This window comes from Podarcis cretensis (assembly GCF_951804945.1).
Source record: "Podarcis cretensis genome assembly, chromosome: 8".
Lineage (NCBI taxonomy): Eukaryota > Metazoa > Chordata > Lepidosauria > Squamata > Lacertidae > Podarcis > Podarcis cretensis.
This window is the reverse complement of record NC_137177.1, coordinates 4,422,599-4,435,424: the sequence shown is the minus strand read 5'-3', so window position 1 is coordinate 4,435,424 and position 12,826 is coordinate 4,422,599.

Genomic DNA, 12,826 nt, shown 5'->3' with positions numbered 1-12,826 from the left:
TGAGTCAGAGGTTACTTTGTTAGAGCAACAGTGAGATTCTATGTACTTTTACTCAAAAATAAGTTCCACTATGACCAGAGGAGCTTCTTTCTCAGAAGGTGGACACAGGTGGCACCTTAGACTTTTTACAGGATGGGATGGTCATTTGAATTTAGCCTTGGAGGGATCAATAAATATTTGCATGCAATGAGTTTAAATCAAAACAAAACAACCCAATAGTCCAACAATTTGTTCCTTTGTTATGAAGAGGCAGTTTGAAGGCAGCACAGGGCTTGAGTGAACTCCTACCGTACTTTCCGCTCTATAAGACGCACCAGACCACAAGACGCACCTAGTTTTTGGAGGAGGAAAACAAGGGGGGAAAAATTCTGAATCTCAGAAGCCAGAACAGCAAGAGGGATCACTGCGCAGTGAAAGCAGCAATCCCTCTTGCTGTTCTGGCTTCTGGGATAGCTGCGCAGCCTGCATTCGCTCCATAAGATGCACACACATTTCCCCTTACTTCTTAGGAGGGAAAAGGTGAGCAAAAAATATGGTACATAGCCACTTGGCAGCCCCCGATGCAAGTTATATAATCAGCAAATGGTCCACAATTTAGTCCGCTTGGAAAATGGCAGCCTGAGCAGGGAAAGCCAGCAAAACCATCATCTGCTTTGTGTAATCTGTGCACGTTGCTTAGACAGTGAGATACTCCACCCCCCTTTCCAGCCAATCAGCCTTGAATGGAGGAGCACGTCCCGCAGAGCTAGGCTGGCAGTCCTGGGATATTCTCTGACACTTTTTGATCCTTCCCCAAATTGTTGGAGAATTTCAGCCCCCACTGAGGAATATCCATCTGCAGGGCAGCTGGAGGAATAAAGGCACAAGCATGGACCCAGCCCAGAATATTTAAGAAGAGTTGAAGTGGGACATGGAGGAGGAGTAGTAGTTTGAATTTGATATCCCGCTTTATCACTACCCGAAGGAGTCTCAAAGCGGCTAACATTCTCCTTTCCCTTCCTCCCCCACAACAAACACTCTGTGAGGTGAGTGGGGCTGAGAGACTTCAGAGAAGTGTGACTGGCCCAAGGTCACCCAGCAGCTGCATGTGGAGGAGCAGGGAAGCGAACCCGGTTCACCAGATTACGAGTCTACCGCTCTTAACCACCACACCACACTGGCTCTCCCCTTCCACCAGGGGTGACACTAGGCTTTATTTCACCTGGGTCAAAGACCCCGTTTGGCAACACCCCTACCCATTTGTGTGCACACACACACACAGGCTGGGAGCCTCAATGGTGCCTCTCTGGAGGCTTCAACTGGGGCAAAAAACGCGGCTAGTCTCCACCCCCCAATTGATGCTTTTGAGTTATGGTGCTGGAGGAGACTCTTGAGAGTCCCATGGACTGCAAGAAGATCAAACCTCTCCATTCTAAAGAGTGCTCACTGGAAGGACAGATCCTGAAGCTGAGGCTCCAGTACTTTGGCCACCTCAGGAGAAGAGAAGACTCCCTGGAAAAGACCCTGATATTGGGAAAGATGGAGGGCCCAAGGAGAAGGGGACGACCGATTACGAGATGGTTGGACAGTGTTCTCGAAGCTACTAACATGAGTTTGACCAAACTGCGGGAGGCAGTGGAAGAGAGGAGTGCCTGGCGTGCTCTGGTCCAGGGGGTCACAAAGAGTCGGACACGGCTAAATGACTAAACAACAAAGTCCCCAACCCCCAACCCCATAGCTACAGCTCTGCCTTCCACTCTCTGCTCCCTGATCCCACTGCTTCCCCCATCCACCAGTAGGAATAAGCTACCAATGTACGTTTCTTTCAGAATTAACTAAGCCAACATTTCTCAGAACATTTCTGGGAATATTCCTTCCCCATCTGCAGGAACTGCTGAAGATCTCTGCCTCGCTATAGAATCACAGAACTGCAGAGTTGGAAGAAACCTCTAGCTCAACCCCCTGCAATGCAGGAAACTCAACTAAATCATATGGGATCATACAGGAGAGATTTCACTCCAACCTCTGCTTAAGAATCCCAAATGAAAGGTAGTCCTCCACATCTGGTGGCAGTCAGTTCCACTGTCAAACAGCTCTTACAGTCCTAACGTTCTTCCTGATGCTTAGTCAGAATGTCTCTCTCTCTCTCTCTCTCTCTCTCTCTCTCTCTCTCTCTCTTTGGTAATGTGAATCCATTGTTTTGGTCATTCCTCCAGAGCAGGAGAAAACAAGCTTGTTCCTTCTTCCCTATGACAGCACTTAATATATTTGAAGATGGTCATCCTCTCAGTCTCCTCTATCAGGCTAAATTGGGTATAATTCCCTCAACCATCCCTCATAAAGCTTGGTCTCCAGACCCTTGATCACCTTGGTTACCCTTCTCTGCACACGTCAATATCCATCTTAAATTGTGGCACACAGAACAGGACTCCAGGTGCGGTCTGACCAAGGCAGAATAGAGTAGGACTATACGATACGATAATCTTTATTGTCATTGTCCCATACAGAACAACAAAATTGAAAAAATCTACATCAGACATTCAAAAACCAACAAGCCTGCTATCCCAACTATCCCAGCCTGGTTAGCCCCCTAAAAACTCTGATACCCCATAATTAAATACAATATACCGTATTTTTCGCTCTATAACACTCACCTGACCATAACACGCACGTAGTTTTTAGAGGAGGAAAACAAGAAAAAAAAATTCTAAATGAAACAGTGGATGTATGATTTTTGTGGTTCATGCTGTGGCCACAGACATGTGATCTGACGGTGAGTTTGGGGTAGCCCAATGCAAAAATCCTGAGGATCCATGTGGATCCATGCTTTGTAACCACATTTTTGCACCATTGCGGCCCCATGAAACAGTGGGTGCATGTGTGTTTTTTGGTGCAGGCTGTAGCCATGGACATGCTACGTGATCTGATGGTGAATTTGGGGTGACCCAGTGCAAAAATCCTGAGGATCCATGTGGATCCGTGCTTTGTAACCACGTTTTAAGTGGGGAGGGAAGGAAAAGCACTCAAGGGACAAGGAGCACGCGTGGGGTGTGTGGAGAAGGATGCTGCTAATAATGCAGAAGAGGGGTATAAGGGGACAAGGAGCACGCGTGGGGTGTGTGGAGAAGGTGGCTGCTAATAATGCAGGAGAGGGGTTTAAGGGGAGAAGGAGCACGCGTGGGGTGTGTGGAGAAGGAGGCTGCTAATAATGCAGGAGAGGGGTTTAAGGGGAGAAGGAGCACGCGTGGGGTGTGTGGAGAAGGAGGCTGCTAATAATGCAGGAGAGGGGTTTAAGGGGAGAAGGAGCACGCGTGGGGTGTGTGGAGAAGGAGGCTGCTAATAATGCAGGAGAGGCTCCTCTCCTCTCCCGCTTTGCTCCTTTAAAACAAGCGGGCTCTGCTTCTCTCCCTCCTCCCCGGCTTGGCAGCTGCCGAAACGCTCACACTCACACTTAAAGATAATTAAAAGCAACGCGCTAAGACAAATAACGGAAACCACGATAGTAACCACTCTGAGACAAATCAAGAAAAATTGCGACCAACACTCTCCCCCAACAAGCGCAGTGAGGTCAAAACACACACACACACACACACACACACACACACACACACACAGAGAGAGAGAGAGAGAGAGAGAGAGAGAGAGAGAGAGAGAGAATCAATCCTAAAGTTGCAGGGGCGCTGGGAGAGGGAAGCAGGAGGAGGAGAAAGATAGCTCAAGCACACACACACACAGAGCCCCTACAGTGGCTAATCCAAAATCGGACAGCAAAAAATTGCAGGCAGGGACAGAGAGCACGGGGTTGTTTTAAAGCAGCCAACTGGACAGGAGCCGCTTACACTCGTGTAAGCGGCTCCTCTCCTCTCCCACTCTGCTTATCTCCCTCCTCCCCGGCTGGGCTCGCTGACAGGAGCCGCTTACACCCGCTTTGCTGTTTCAAAGCGAGCCACGGACTGCTCACGACTGCAGCAGATTCCCCCGCCATCCGTAGGCATTCGCTCCATAACACGCACAGACATTTCCCCTTACTTTCTAGGAGGAAAAAACTGCGTGTTATGGAGAAAAATTACGGTACTCCCACAGAAACTATCTTAAAGGTAAAGGGACCCCTGACCATTAGGTCCAGTCGTGGCCGACTCTGGGGTTGTGGCGCTCATCTCACTTTCTTGGCTGAGGGAGCCGGCGTACAGCTTCCGGGTCATGTGGCCAGCATGACTTAAGCCACTTCTGGCAAACCAGAGCAGCGCATGGAAATGCCATTTACCTTCCCGCCAGAGTGGTACCTATTTATCTACTTGCACTAGCGTGCTTTCAAACTGCTAGGTTGGCAGGAGCAGAGACAAAGCAACGGGAGCTCACCCCGTTGCAGGGATTCGAACCGCCGGCCTTCTGATTGGCAAGCCCTAGGCTCTGTGGTTTAACCCACAGTGCCACCCATGTCCCATAGACACTACCTTACACTTCATTTAAAACCAAAATCGCATTTGGATAGTAACTGTTTCTCAGGCGGCTAGTCCTAGTCTTTATAACCCTGGACCTTCTTCCAGAAGGCAGAAGCTGAAAGAGATAATTTCTGTGGTGCGCACTATCCTGCGCTATCTCTGCAGCTTTCTTATGGCACCTGGAAGCATAGATTTGATCCAAGGTGGGAAGACTGCACCCAATTATTCTCTCTGCAGTCTTTACAACTTTGGACAGCATTTTTCCCCCCTGACCGTGCAGCTCCCAAACCACATACACAGACCATAAGTTAATACACTCTCCACAGTACAATGGTAAAATGCCATCCACAGGTCCTTTGAGAGATTATTTTTCTGGAGGATTCTCAGAAAATACAACCTCTGCTGTGCTCTCTTCATCAGGTCTTCACTGTTTTCTCCCCAGTTAGGTCATCTTCTCTTGATCTGGATACTAGTCTTAGAATCAAAGAGTCATAGAATGGTGGAGTTGGATGAGACCCCCAGGGGTCATCCAGTCCAACCCCTGCAGTTCAGGAATCTCAGCTAAAGCATCCATGACAGATGGCCAGCCAGCCTTTGCTTACAAACCTTTAAAGAAGTGTAGCACCCTGCTTGTGGTTAACGCTTAGCTGGAATGAAATATTCAACGCAGCAATAGAGAAATTAAAATAATAATTTATTTGTCAGACAAATAAATATGAGGCACAGTGGTATATGGTTACCAAGCTCTGGCCTGGCCTCCTGCCATTCTGGCCAGCACTTATATTTCCTTAATCCAGCCCCCTTGCTCCTCCTGTGGCTGCCTCTGTCCAATCAGCCTGGTTGAAATTCCTATTGGCTGTTTGCTAGAACCAATCACAAAAGATACACCCATTTCCTCTTGCCTTTTATAGAAATCAAAAAGCTATATATTCTTCTATCTATAAATGACAAAAAAGTAGTAATATATCTTACATGTGTCTCAACAAGGAATCTTAATTACCAGCTCACCTCTTGCCCTCCTTGCCCTATTGCCTTCCAAAACAGATGATTAATCTTGAATTTTTATCTTAAACATATGTCAAGGATTTTGAGTTCACATCAACATTGAGAGATCTCCTTCATCTGAAGGTTTCTAAACAAAAGGCCTGACAACCATATATCAGGAGTGCTCGATGGCGTCTCCTGTCTGGCAAGGGGGGAGGGCTGGTGGCTGACTTAATTTCAGGATAGTTACAACTCTTACAACTATATGAAATAAGAATCTAGCATTTCTTAAATCCTTTGCATAATTATATTTAAGCTAATATATTTAATACATAAATAACCTTTTAAAAGGAAAAGAAATCTTAAAAGGATCTTAGTTTAAGAAAGAAACAGCTTTAGAAAAGACTTCCCAAAAATGCTCTGTTTCTGCCAGCCAGACCAGTTGCTTTTTCACTGCTCTTGACCTTTCTAACCTTAGGAAGAAGATATGGCTCATTTTACTATTTATCCACCCTTAATTTGTAGGGTCAGTGTAACCTTGGCTGTCAGCCTGTAATTCCCTTTTTACGACTTTGAGAATTGTTTTCTGCTATAAATCAGGGGGGCCCCTTTGTCTAGGAGAAAAACTTTCTGCCAAGGTTCTTAGGCAGCTGGTCTTCTGCCTGGCATAAAACATTTATGAATTTGAACTCATTTTTAAAATACAAGCCCTGATTAAACATATAAGCTTTAATAAAAATGCAGGCTTATGATTAGATGCCTCATTCCCCCCTTTCAAGCTCAAGGACCTTCATCCCAAGTGTCCTTGATAGCTTGACCTTCATCATATTCCTGAGGTAAAGCTCTGTATAGGGCCATGATATGAGGTAGAGTTTCATTTGAAATCATCTTGCTAATTGTACTTCTAAAACATGAAATGATACATGGCACCATACATAAAACCATTATTACTACTGTCAAGAAAAACAAGCAAGACAATAGTATCCCTTTGAGTCCTGCGACATTAGGTAACCAATTGGTGAGCCATCCCATATCCCATCCTTCCCATGTTTGTACTGGGACATGTGCTATATTCTCCATCTTTGTGGCCAACACACGGATTGCCTCACCATTATCAGAAATGTTAAAGCAACAGGCATTCCCTGTCAAGTTCAAGACTCCACATAGGCCTCCCTGCCTGGCAAGTACATAATCCATTCCCATTTTCAGCTGCAAAATGGCGGCTCTACTTTCATCCAACTGTTGTGCAATAAGTCTCAAACTCTGGGCCGTTGCATTGGTTACAAGTTCCACTACTGCTTGCAATCGAATTATTCTGTTTAGATTATAAATAGGATCCCGTGCCCCTTGTATGAGCTCACCAGGATTCCAGGAGGCAGGATCATAATAGGCTATAATGCGCTCTGGTGGCCAATCATCAGTACCGCTCCAACTTTGGGTACTTCCTCCTGCTATATGAGAAATATCAGCGTTTCTTCGTGTACGCTTGGCCGAACTAGTGGGCATAATCCACATTGGTGGTAATACCCATCCCAAGAAACAAGTCCCACTCCATTTGGAAGGGAGTTTCTTGTATGCCCATTCTCCACATATCCACCACAACCATCGGGTCTGAGGTTTTTGGTACGTGGAGTGCAGAAGGCGAAATATCAAAAGGGGTAGAGAATTCACAGTGCAGTATGTTAGATTGCCTTCTTCTGTCACAGTTATGTTCCACACCATTTTCCATGCATGAATAAAAGGAGGTGCACAGGGCAAGGTATTCCGAGTTCGATACGTAGTACCGTTTGCCCAGGTTTGACTATTCTTAATATAATCCCAAGTATAGTGGCAATGGGAAGAGCCTATCATGGTAGGATCAGCTGCATCTGATGATTTATGCACACAGAATTCCCCTTGCACAGGTATAACTCGTATTGGTTTAGTTGAGTTCCATCCGGGGAAATTCTGTACTTCTGTTTGGTGTGGCATTTCGCTTACCATACCAATGGCATTTAATGGTATTGGTAATAAGGGTATACCTCCCTCTGAATCATCTGGCCCAAGAGAGCAAACAAGGCAATTAGTCCTATTTGCAACATTGGCTACCATCTCAGCTAAGCCTACCCACATATTGTGGTCATGGCGAAATCCATATTTAGCAAATTTGGTCAGATTCAAGGACCCTTCCCCTTCCCAAGGGATCAGGATTAATAATAAAATCATGTTGATGTCTAGTATATGCATTCCTTCCACAAAAGATTACCTTATTGTGATAGCAAATAAATATTAGCCCCAATATAATTCCCCCAGTGACAAAAATGGGGAACCACCAAGACCAAAACATATATCCCGAGGATCCCCAATGAGTAATATCCTTTATAATTGTTCCACAAGGGGGCAGTCAATCAATTGTATAAGAGATTCTTTCCGTTCACAGTCGTTGGTTCAGACGCTCCTCAAGCTTCAGGCGTGCGCAGGTCAGCCAGTTTCCAGGTTGTGGCTGCAGCAGGCCGGTCGTCTAAATGTTGCCCGTGACCTAGCCCATTCCCGGTAGGGCTAGATACAGGGGTTTTTGGAGACTGTAGATGGAGGTCTATTAGGAGTCACAGGTGGAATAACCACTTCTGCTTGGGCTTTATTATAGGACTCCAATGCCTCCTGAAGATATTTATCATAATCTATCAAGGAATCAAGCTCTGTGACTCCACCGCCATTATTCATTCCACTTTCTTGCCTTGGGGTTACAACTGGTGGAGTGTTTGAATTAGGCTCCCTTCGATGTGGAGCATAGGGTGGAGGTGGAAGCACCTCTTCCTCTGGTCCCTCAAAAATGGGTTTGAGTTTATTTGGCAAGATTCCTTTCCTAGCTTCGGCTTTTACAGCCAATAATTTGCATCGTTTGACTTTGCATTCCCTTATCCATGGAGGATTTTTATTTAATGTGCTCAGCCAAGAATCTATATATGAAAATTGTTCTGGGCACCCTCCAGTTTCTTTGGTGATATCAGACCAAAGTTTGCTTACTAAATTTATATCAAAGGTTCCCTGAGATGGCCATCCAGTATTTTGTTTCGGCCATTCTAATTCACATAACGTTCTCAAGCGCTCTGGCGTCATTTTGACTCCATATGCCCCTGAGAAGGCTTTCTTAAAATTATTTAACATACATTCAAGAGGTGTATTTCCCCCCTTTGAACCCCCAACTCCCATTGTATGGCCCTGTGAAGTATCCACTCAGTCACACACACGCGCGCTTTGTGAGATTCCTTGCCCAGATGGAGTCGCCTCACTGGGAACCGAAGTACTACTCACTCCACACTCAGGTCAGCTACAGATTGTTCTGTACTTTCTCACACATACAATGCGCTGGATACTTCACCACACTCTACCTCCCAACCTTTCCCTACACCAGATCACCATCTGATGTACCCAGCCACCTAGCGTACTCAGTTCCCCCTTACTGAGACGCAGAAGTTTGATCAAGACTTCTCTTCCTCCCAATTAATTGGAGGGCCAAAACCCCTTTGTGCACTTACCCTTGGCTGGTTCCCCCCGGTCCGTCGCCGCCAGTGAGCAGGGTATCAGACAGACGAGACTTCTGCGTTCCCCTGGAAAAATTTTCCAGTGCGCGCTGGGTAAGCAGTTCGTGGTCCTCCATCTTGTACCCTGCCCAGTAGGGCGAAGGGGCTGCGTTCCAGCAGACCACTTATCCGAGTCACAGAGGCACCATAAAATGTAGCACCCTGCTTGTGGTTAACGCTTAGCTGGAATGAAATATTCAACGCAGCAATAGAGAAATTAAAATAATAATTTATTTGTCAGACAAATAAATATGAGGCACAGTGGTATATGGTTACCAAGCTCTGGCCTGGCCTCCTGCCATTCTGGCCAGCACTTATATTTCCTTAATCCAGCCCCCTTGCTCCTCCTGTGGCTGCCTCTGTCCAATCAGCCTGGTTGAAATTCCTATTGGCTGTTTGCTAGAACCAATCACAAAAGATACACCCATTTCCTCTTGCCTTTTATAGAAATCAAAAAGCTATATATTCTTCTATCTATAAATGACAAAAAAGTAGTAATATATCTTACATGTGTCTCAACAAGGAATCTTAATTACCAGCTCACCTCTTGCCCTCCTTGCCCTATTGCCTTCCAAAACAGATGATTAATCTTGAATTTTTATCTTAAACATATGTCAAGGATTTTGAGTTCACATCAACATTGAGAGATCTCCTTCATCTGAAGGTTTCTAAACAAAAGGCCTGACAACCATATATCAGGAGTGCTCGATGGCGTCTCCTGTCTGGCAAGGGGGGAGGGCTGGTGGCTGACTTAATTTCAGGATAGTTACAACTCTTACAACTATATGAAATAAGAATCTAGCATTTCTTAAATCCTTTGCATAATTATATTTAAGCTAATATATTTAATACATAAATAACCTTTTAAAAGGAAAAGAAATCTTAAAAGGAACTTAGTTTAAGAAAGAAACAGCTTTAGAAAAGACTTCCCAAAAATGCTCTGTTTCTGCCAGCCAGACCAGTTGCTTTTTCACTGCTCTTGACCTTCTTAACCTTAGGAAGAAGATATGGCTCATTTTACTATTTATCCACCCTTAATTTGTAGGGTCAGTGTAACCTTGGCTGTCAGCCTGTAATTCCCTTTTTACGACTTTGAGAATTGTTTTCTGCTATAAATCAGGGGGGCCCCTTTGTCTAGGAGAAGAACATTCTGCCAAGGTTCTTAGGCAGCTGGTCTTCTGCCTGGCATAAAACATTTATGAATTTGAACTCATTTTTAAAATACAAGCCCTGATTAAACATATAAGCTTTAATAAAAATGCAGGCTTATGATTAGATGCCTCAGAAGGAGAGTCCACAACGTCCTAAGGGAGACCATTCCATTGTCAAACAGCTCTTACCTGTGCTGATGCAGCCTAGAATATCATTAGAATTTTTTTGCTGCTGCATCATACTGTTGACTGACATCTGTTTAGGGACATTTTTAATGATTGATGTTTTATGATGTTTTTAATACAGTGGTACCTCGGGTTACGAACACTTCAACTTACACTTTTTTGGGTTACGGACGATTGTAACCAGGAATTAAGTTGTCCAAGCTCTCAGAAGCCTTGCCGCTGCCTGGATCCAAGCCCCAACATCCGTGGGGCTTGCAGAGGCTCCGCGACTGGGCTCCAGCCGCGGGAGTTCTCTGAGGCCTCCGCGAATGCCGGGAGAGAAGCCGATTGTGATTGTGGAAGAGGACCCTGAGCCCCCATCCAAACAATGACTATCATCAGTGCAGGTAAGGGGAAAAAAACAGATTTTCATTTTGTACTGTTTTATTTATTTCATGCTATGGATCAATGAACTCGTTAGTAAAATTCATGTAAAGTTGCTGTTTTAGGGGTCGCTTTTCATCGTCTGGTTCCTTTTTGTGATTAGGTTTGTGCGGCTTTTTCAGTTTTTTGACTGTGACTTGTTCTTCATTTTATGGGACTGACTCGTGACTTCGCTTTTGTGACTGTGGCTTGTGACTTCATTTTTGTGACTGTGCGGAACCCAGTTCAGCTACTGGTTGATCGTGTGACTTCAGAAATGGATAAAAGCCCCCCATCCAAACTGACTATCATCAGTGCACGAAAGAGAAAAAAAATGTTAATTTTTTTCTTCTAAAATACTGTCTTACTTATTTTATAGTATAGTACATTGATTATTGCCTTAATTTTATGGATCAATGCTCTTGTTAGACAATAAAATTTGTGTTAAATTGCTGTTTTAGGGGGGTGTTTTTCATCATCTGGAACGGATCAATCCACTTTCCATTACTTTCAATGGGAAAGTCCGCTTCAGGTTAAGAACAGACTTCCGGAACCAATTAAGTACTTAACCTGAGGTACCACTGTATTCTGTTGGGAGCCGCCCAGAGTTGCTTGGGCAACCCAGTTTGATGGCCCATGGATGGCATACAAATAATAAAGTTGTTGTTGTTGTTGTTGTTCGGCATACAAATAATAAAGTTGTTGTTGTTGTTCTCATGTTCAGCTTGTGGTCTACTAAGACCCCTAGATCCATGAAAGTTAAGTACATTTCAGGTTTGCAGCTGCGTGTGACTAAATTAGGTAAGAAAAACCAACTCATAAAAAAAAGAACCCAAGTAAAAGTACAGTTACTGTATAAATATAAACTACACCTGCAAATAAGCTGCACCTTTAAAATTCAAGGGAGGGGAAGGAGGAAAAAAGACAATACCTGAAGATAAGCCACTCCCTTAAAATTCTGCAGGCACTCACACCTATAAATGGCAAATGTAGAAGAAAATCCCACGGGTACCATTCTCCCATTCTCTTGGGGGGGGGGAGCCGCGTCGCTTTGATGGCCTTCCCCCCTTCCCCTTTCTTTCCAGCGGTTTTGGGGAGGCTTGGGAGCTGCGGTTGGGACAGCTGCTGTTGTCCTGCATCCCCAACGCCCCCCGTGGGCAGCTGTTTCAGCAGTGATATTGTAAAGTCACGAATATAAGCCACACTTTAACTTTTCACGGCTGCAATTGGGGGAGGGGGAGTGCGGCTTATATTTGGGCCGATACGGTATATAATAAAATATAGTTTGATTGCAAACAGAAAACAAAAACCTTTTCCGTACTAGTTGATGATGCCACTATATTATGAGAGTCATGTTGGGTGCTGAAGAACAGAAAGGGGGTGAATAAGAGGTGGGAGCAAAGCTGAGCTTAGACCTTTTCACCAAAGGAAGCCTGCAGGTGAATTACCGTATTTTTCGCTCTATAAGACGCACTTTACCCCTCCTAAAAAGTAAGGGGAAATGTGTGTGCGTCTTATGGAGTGAATGCAGGCGGGAGGCTCTGCTCAGCGCTCCCTTTAAAGAGCCGCATGGAACGTGTGTGCAGCAGAGGGGCTGCTCTTCTCTCTCCTCGGGAAAAGCCCCCAAGAGCACACACACTCCGCTCTTTAAAGGGAGTGCGGCTCTTGGAGGAGCCTTAGCTGTGTGCAGCCTCTCACGGGCAGGGAATGAAGGCTCCCCTTGCCCGGGAGAGGCTGCGCGCGGCCAAGCAAGAAGCCAGGACAGCCAGTGGGTTCACAGCGATCCGCGTGCCGCCTCCGCAGGGCAGCGGGGAGCCTTCATCCCACTGCCCTGCGGAGGCTTCACACGGCTATCCCTGGCTTTTGCGGGAGATGGGGGAAGGGATAGAGCATGTGGCTCTTGCGGGAGGTGTGGGGAAAGCGCCCTTTCACTGAAGCCAGGAGGGCAAGAGGAATCGGTGCACATTGATCCCGCTTGCATCTCCTGAGTGAAGATGGAGGAGCTCTTCCCTCTTAGCTCAGGATGCTTTGCGTTGCTTTCTTATTTATTGTTTTCCTCCCCTAAAAACTATTGTATTTTTTGCTCTATAGGACGCACTTTTCCCCCTCCAAAAATTAA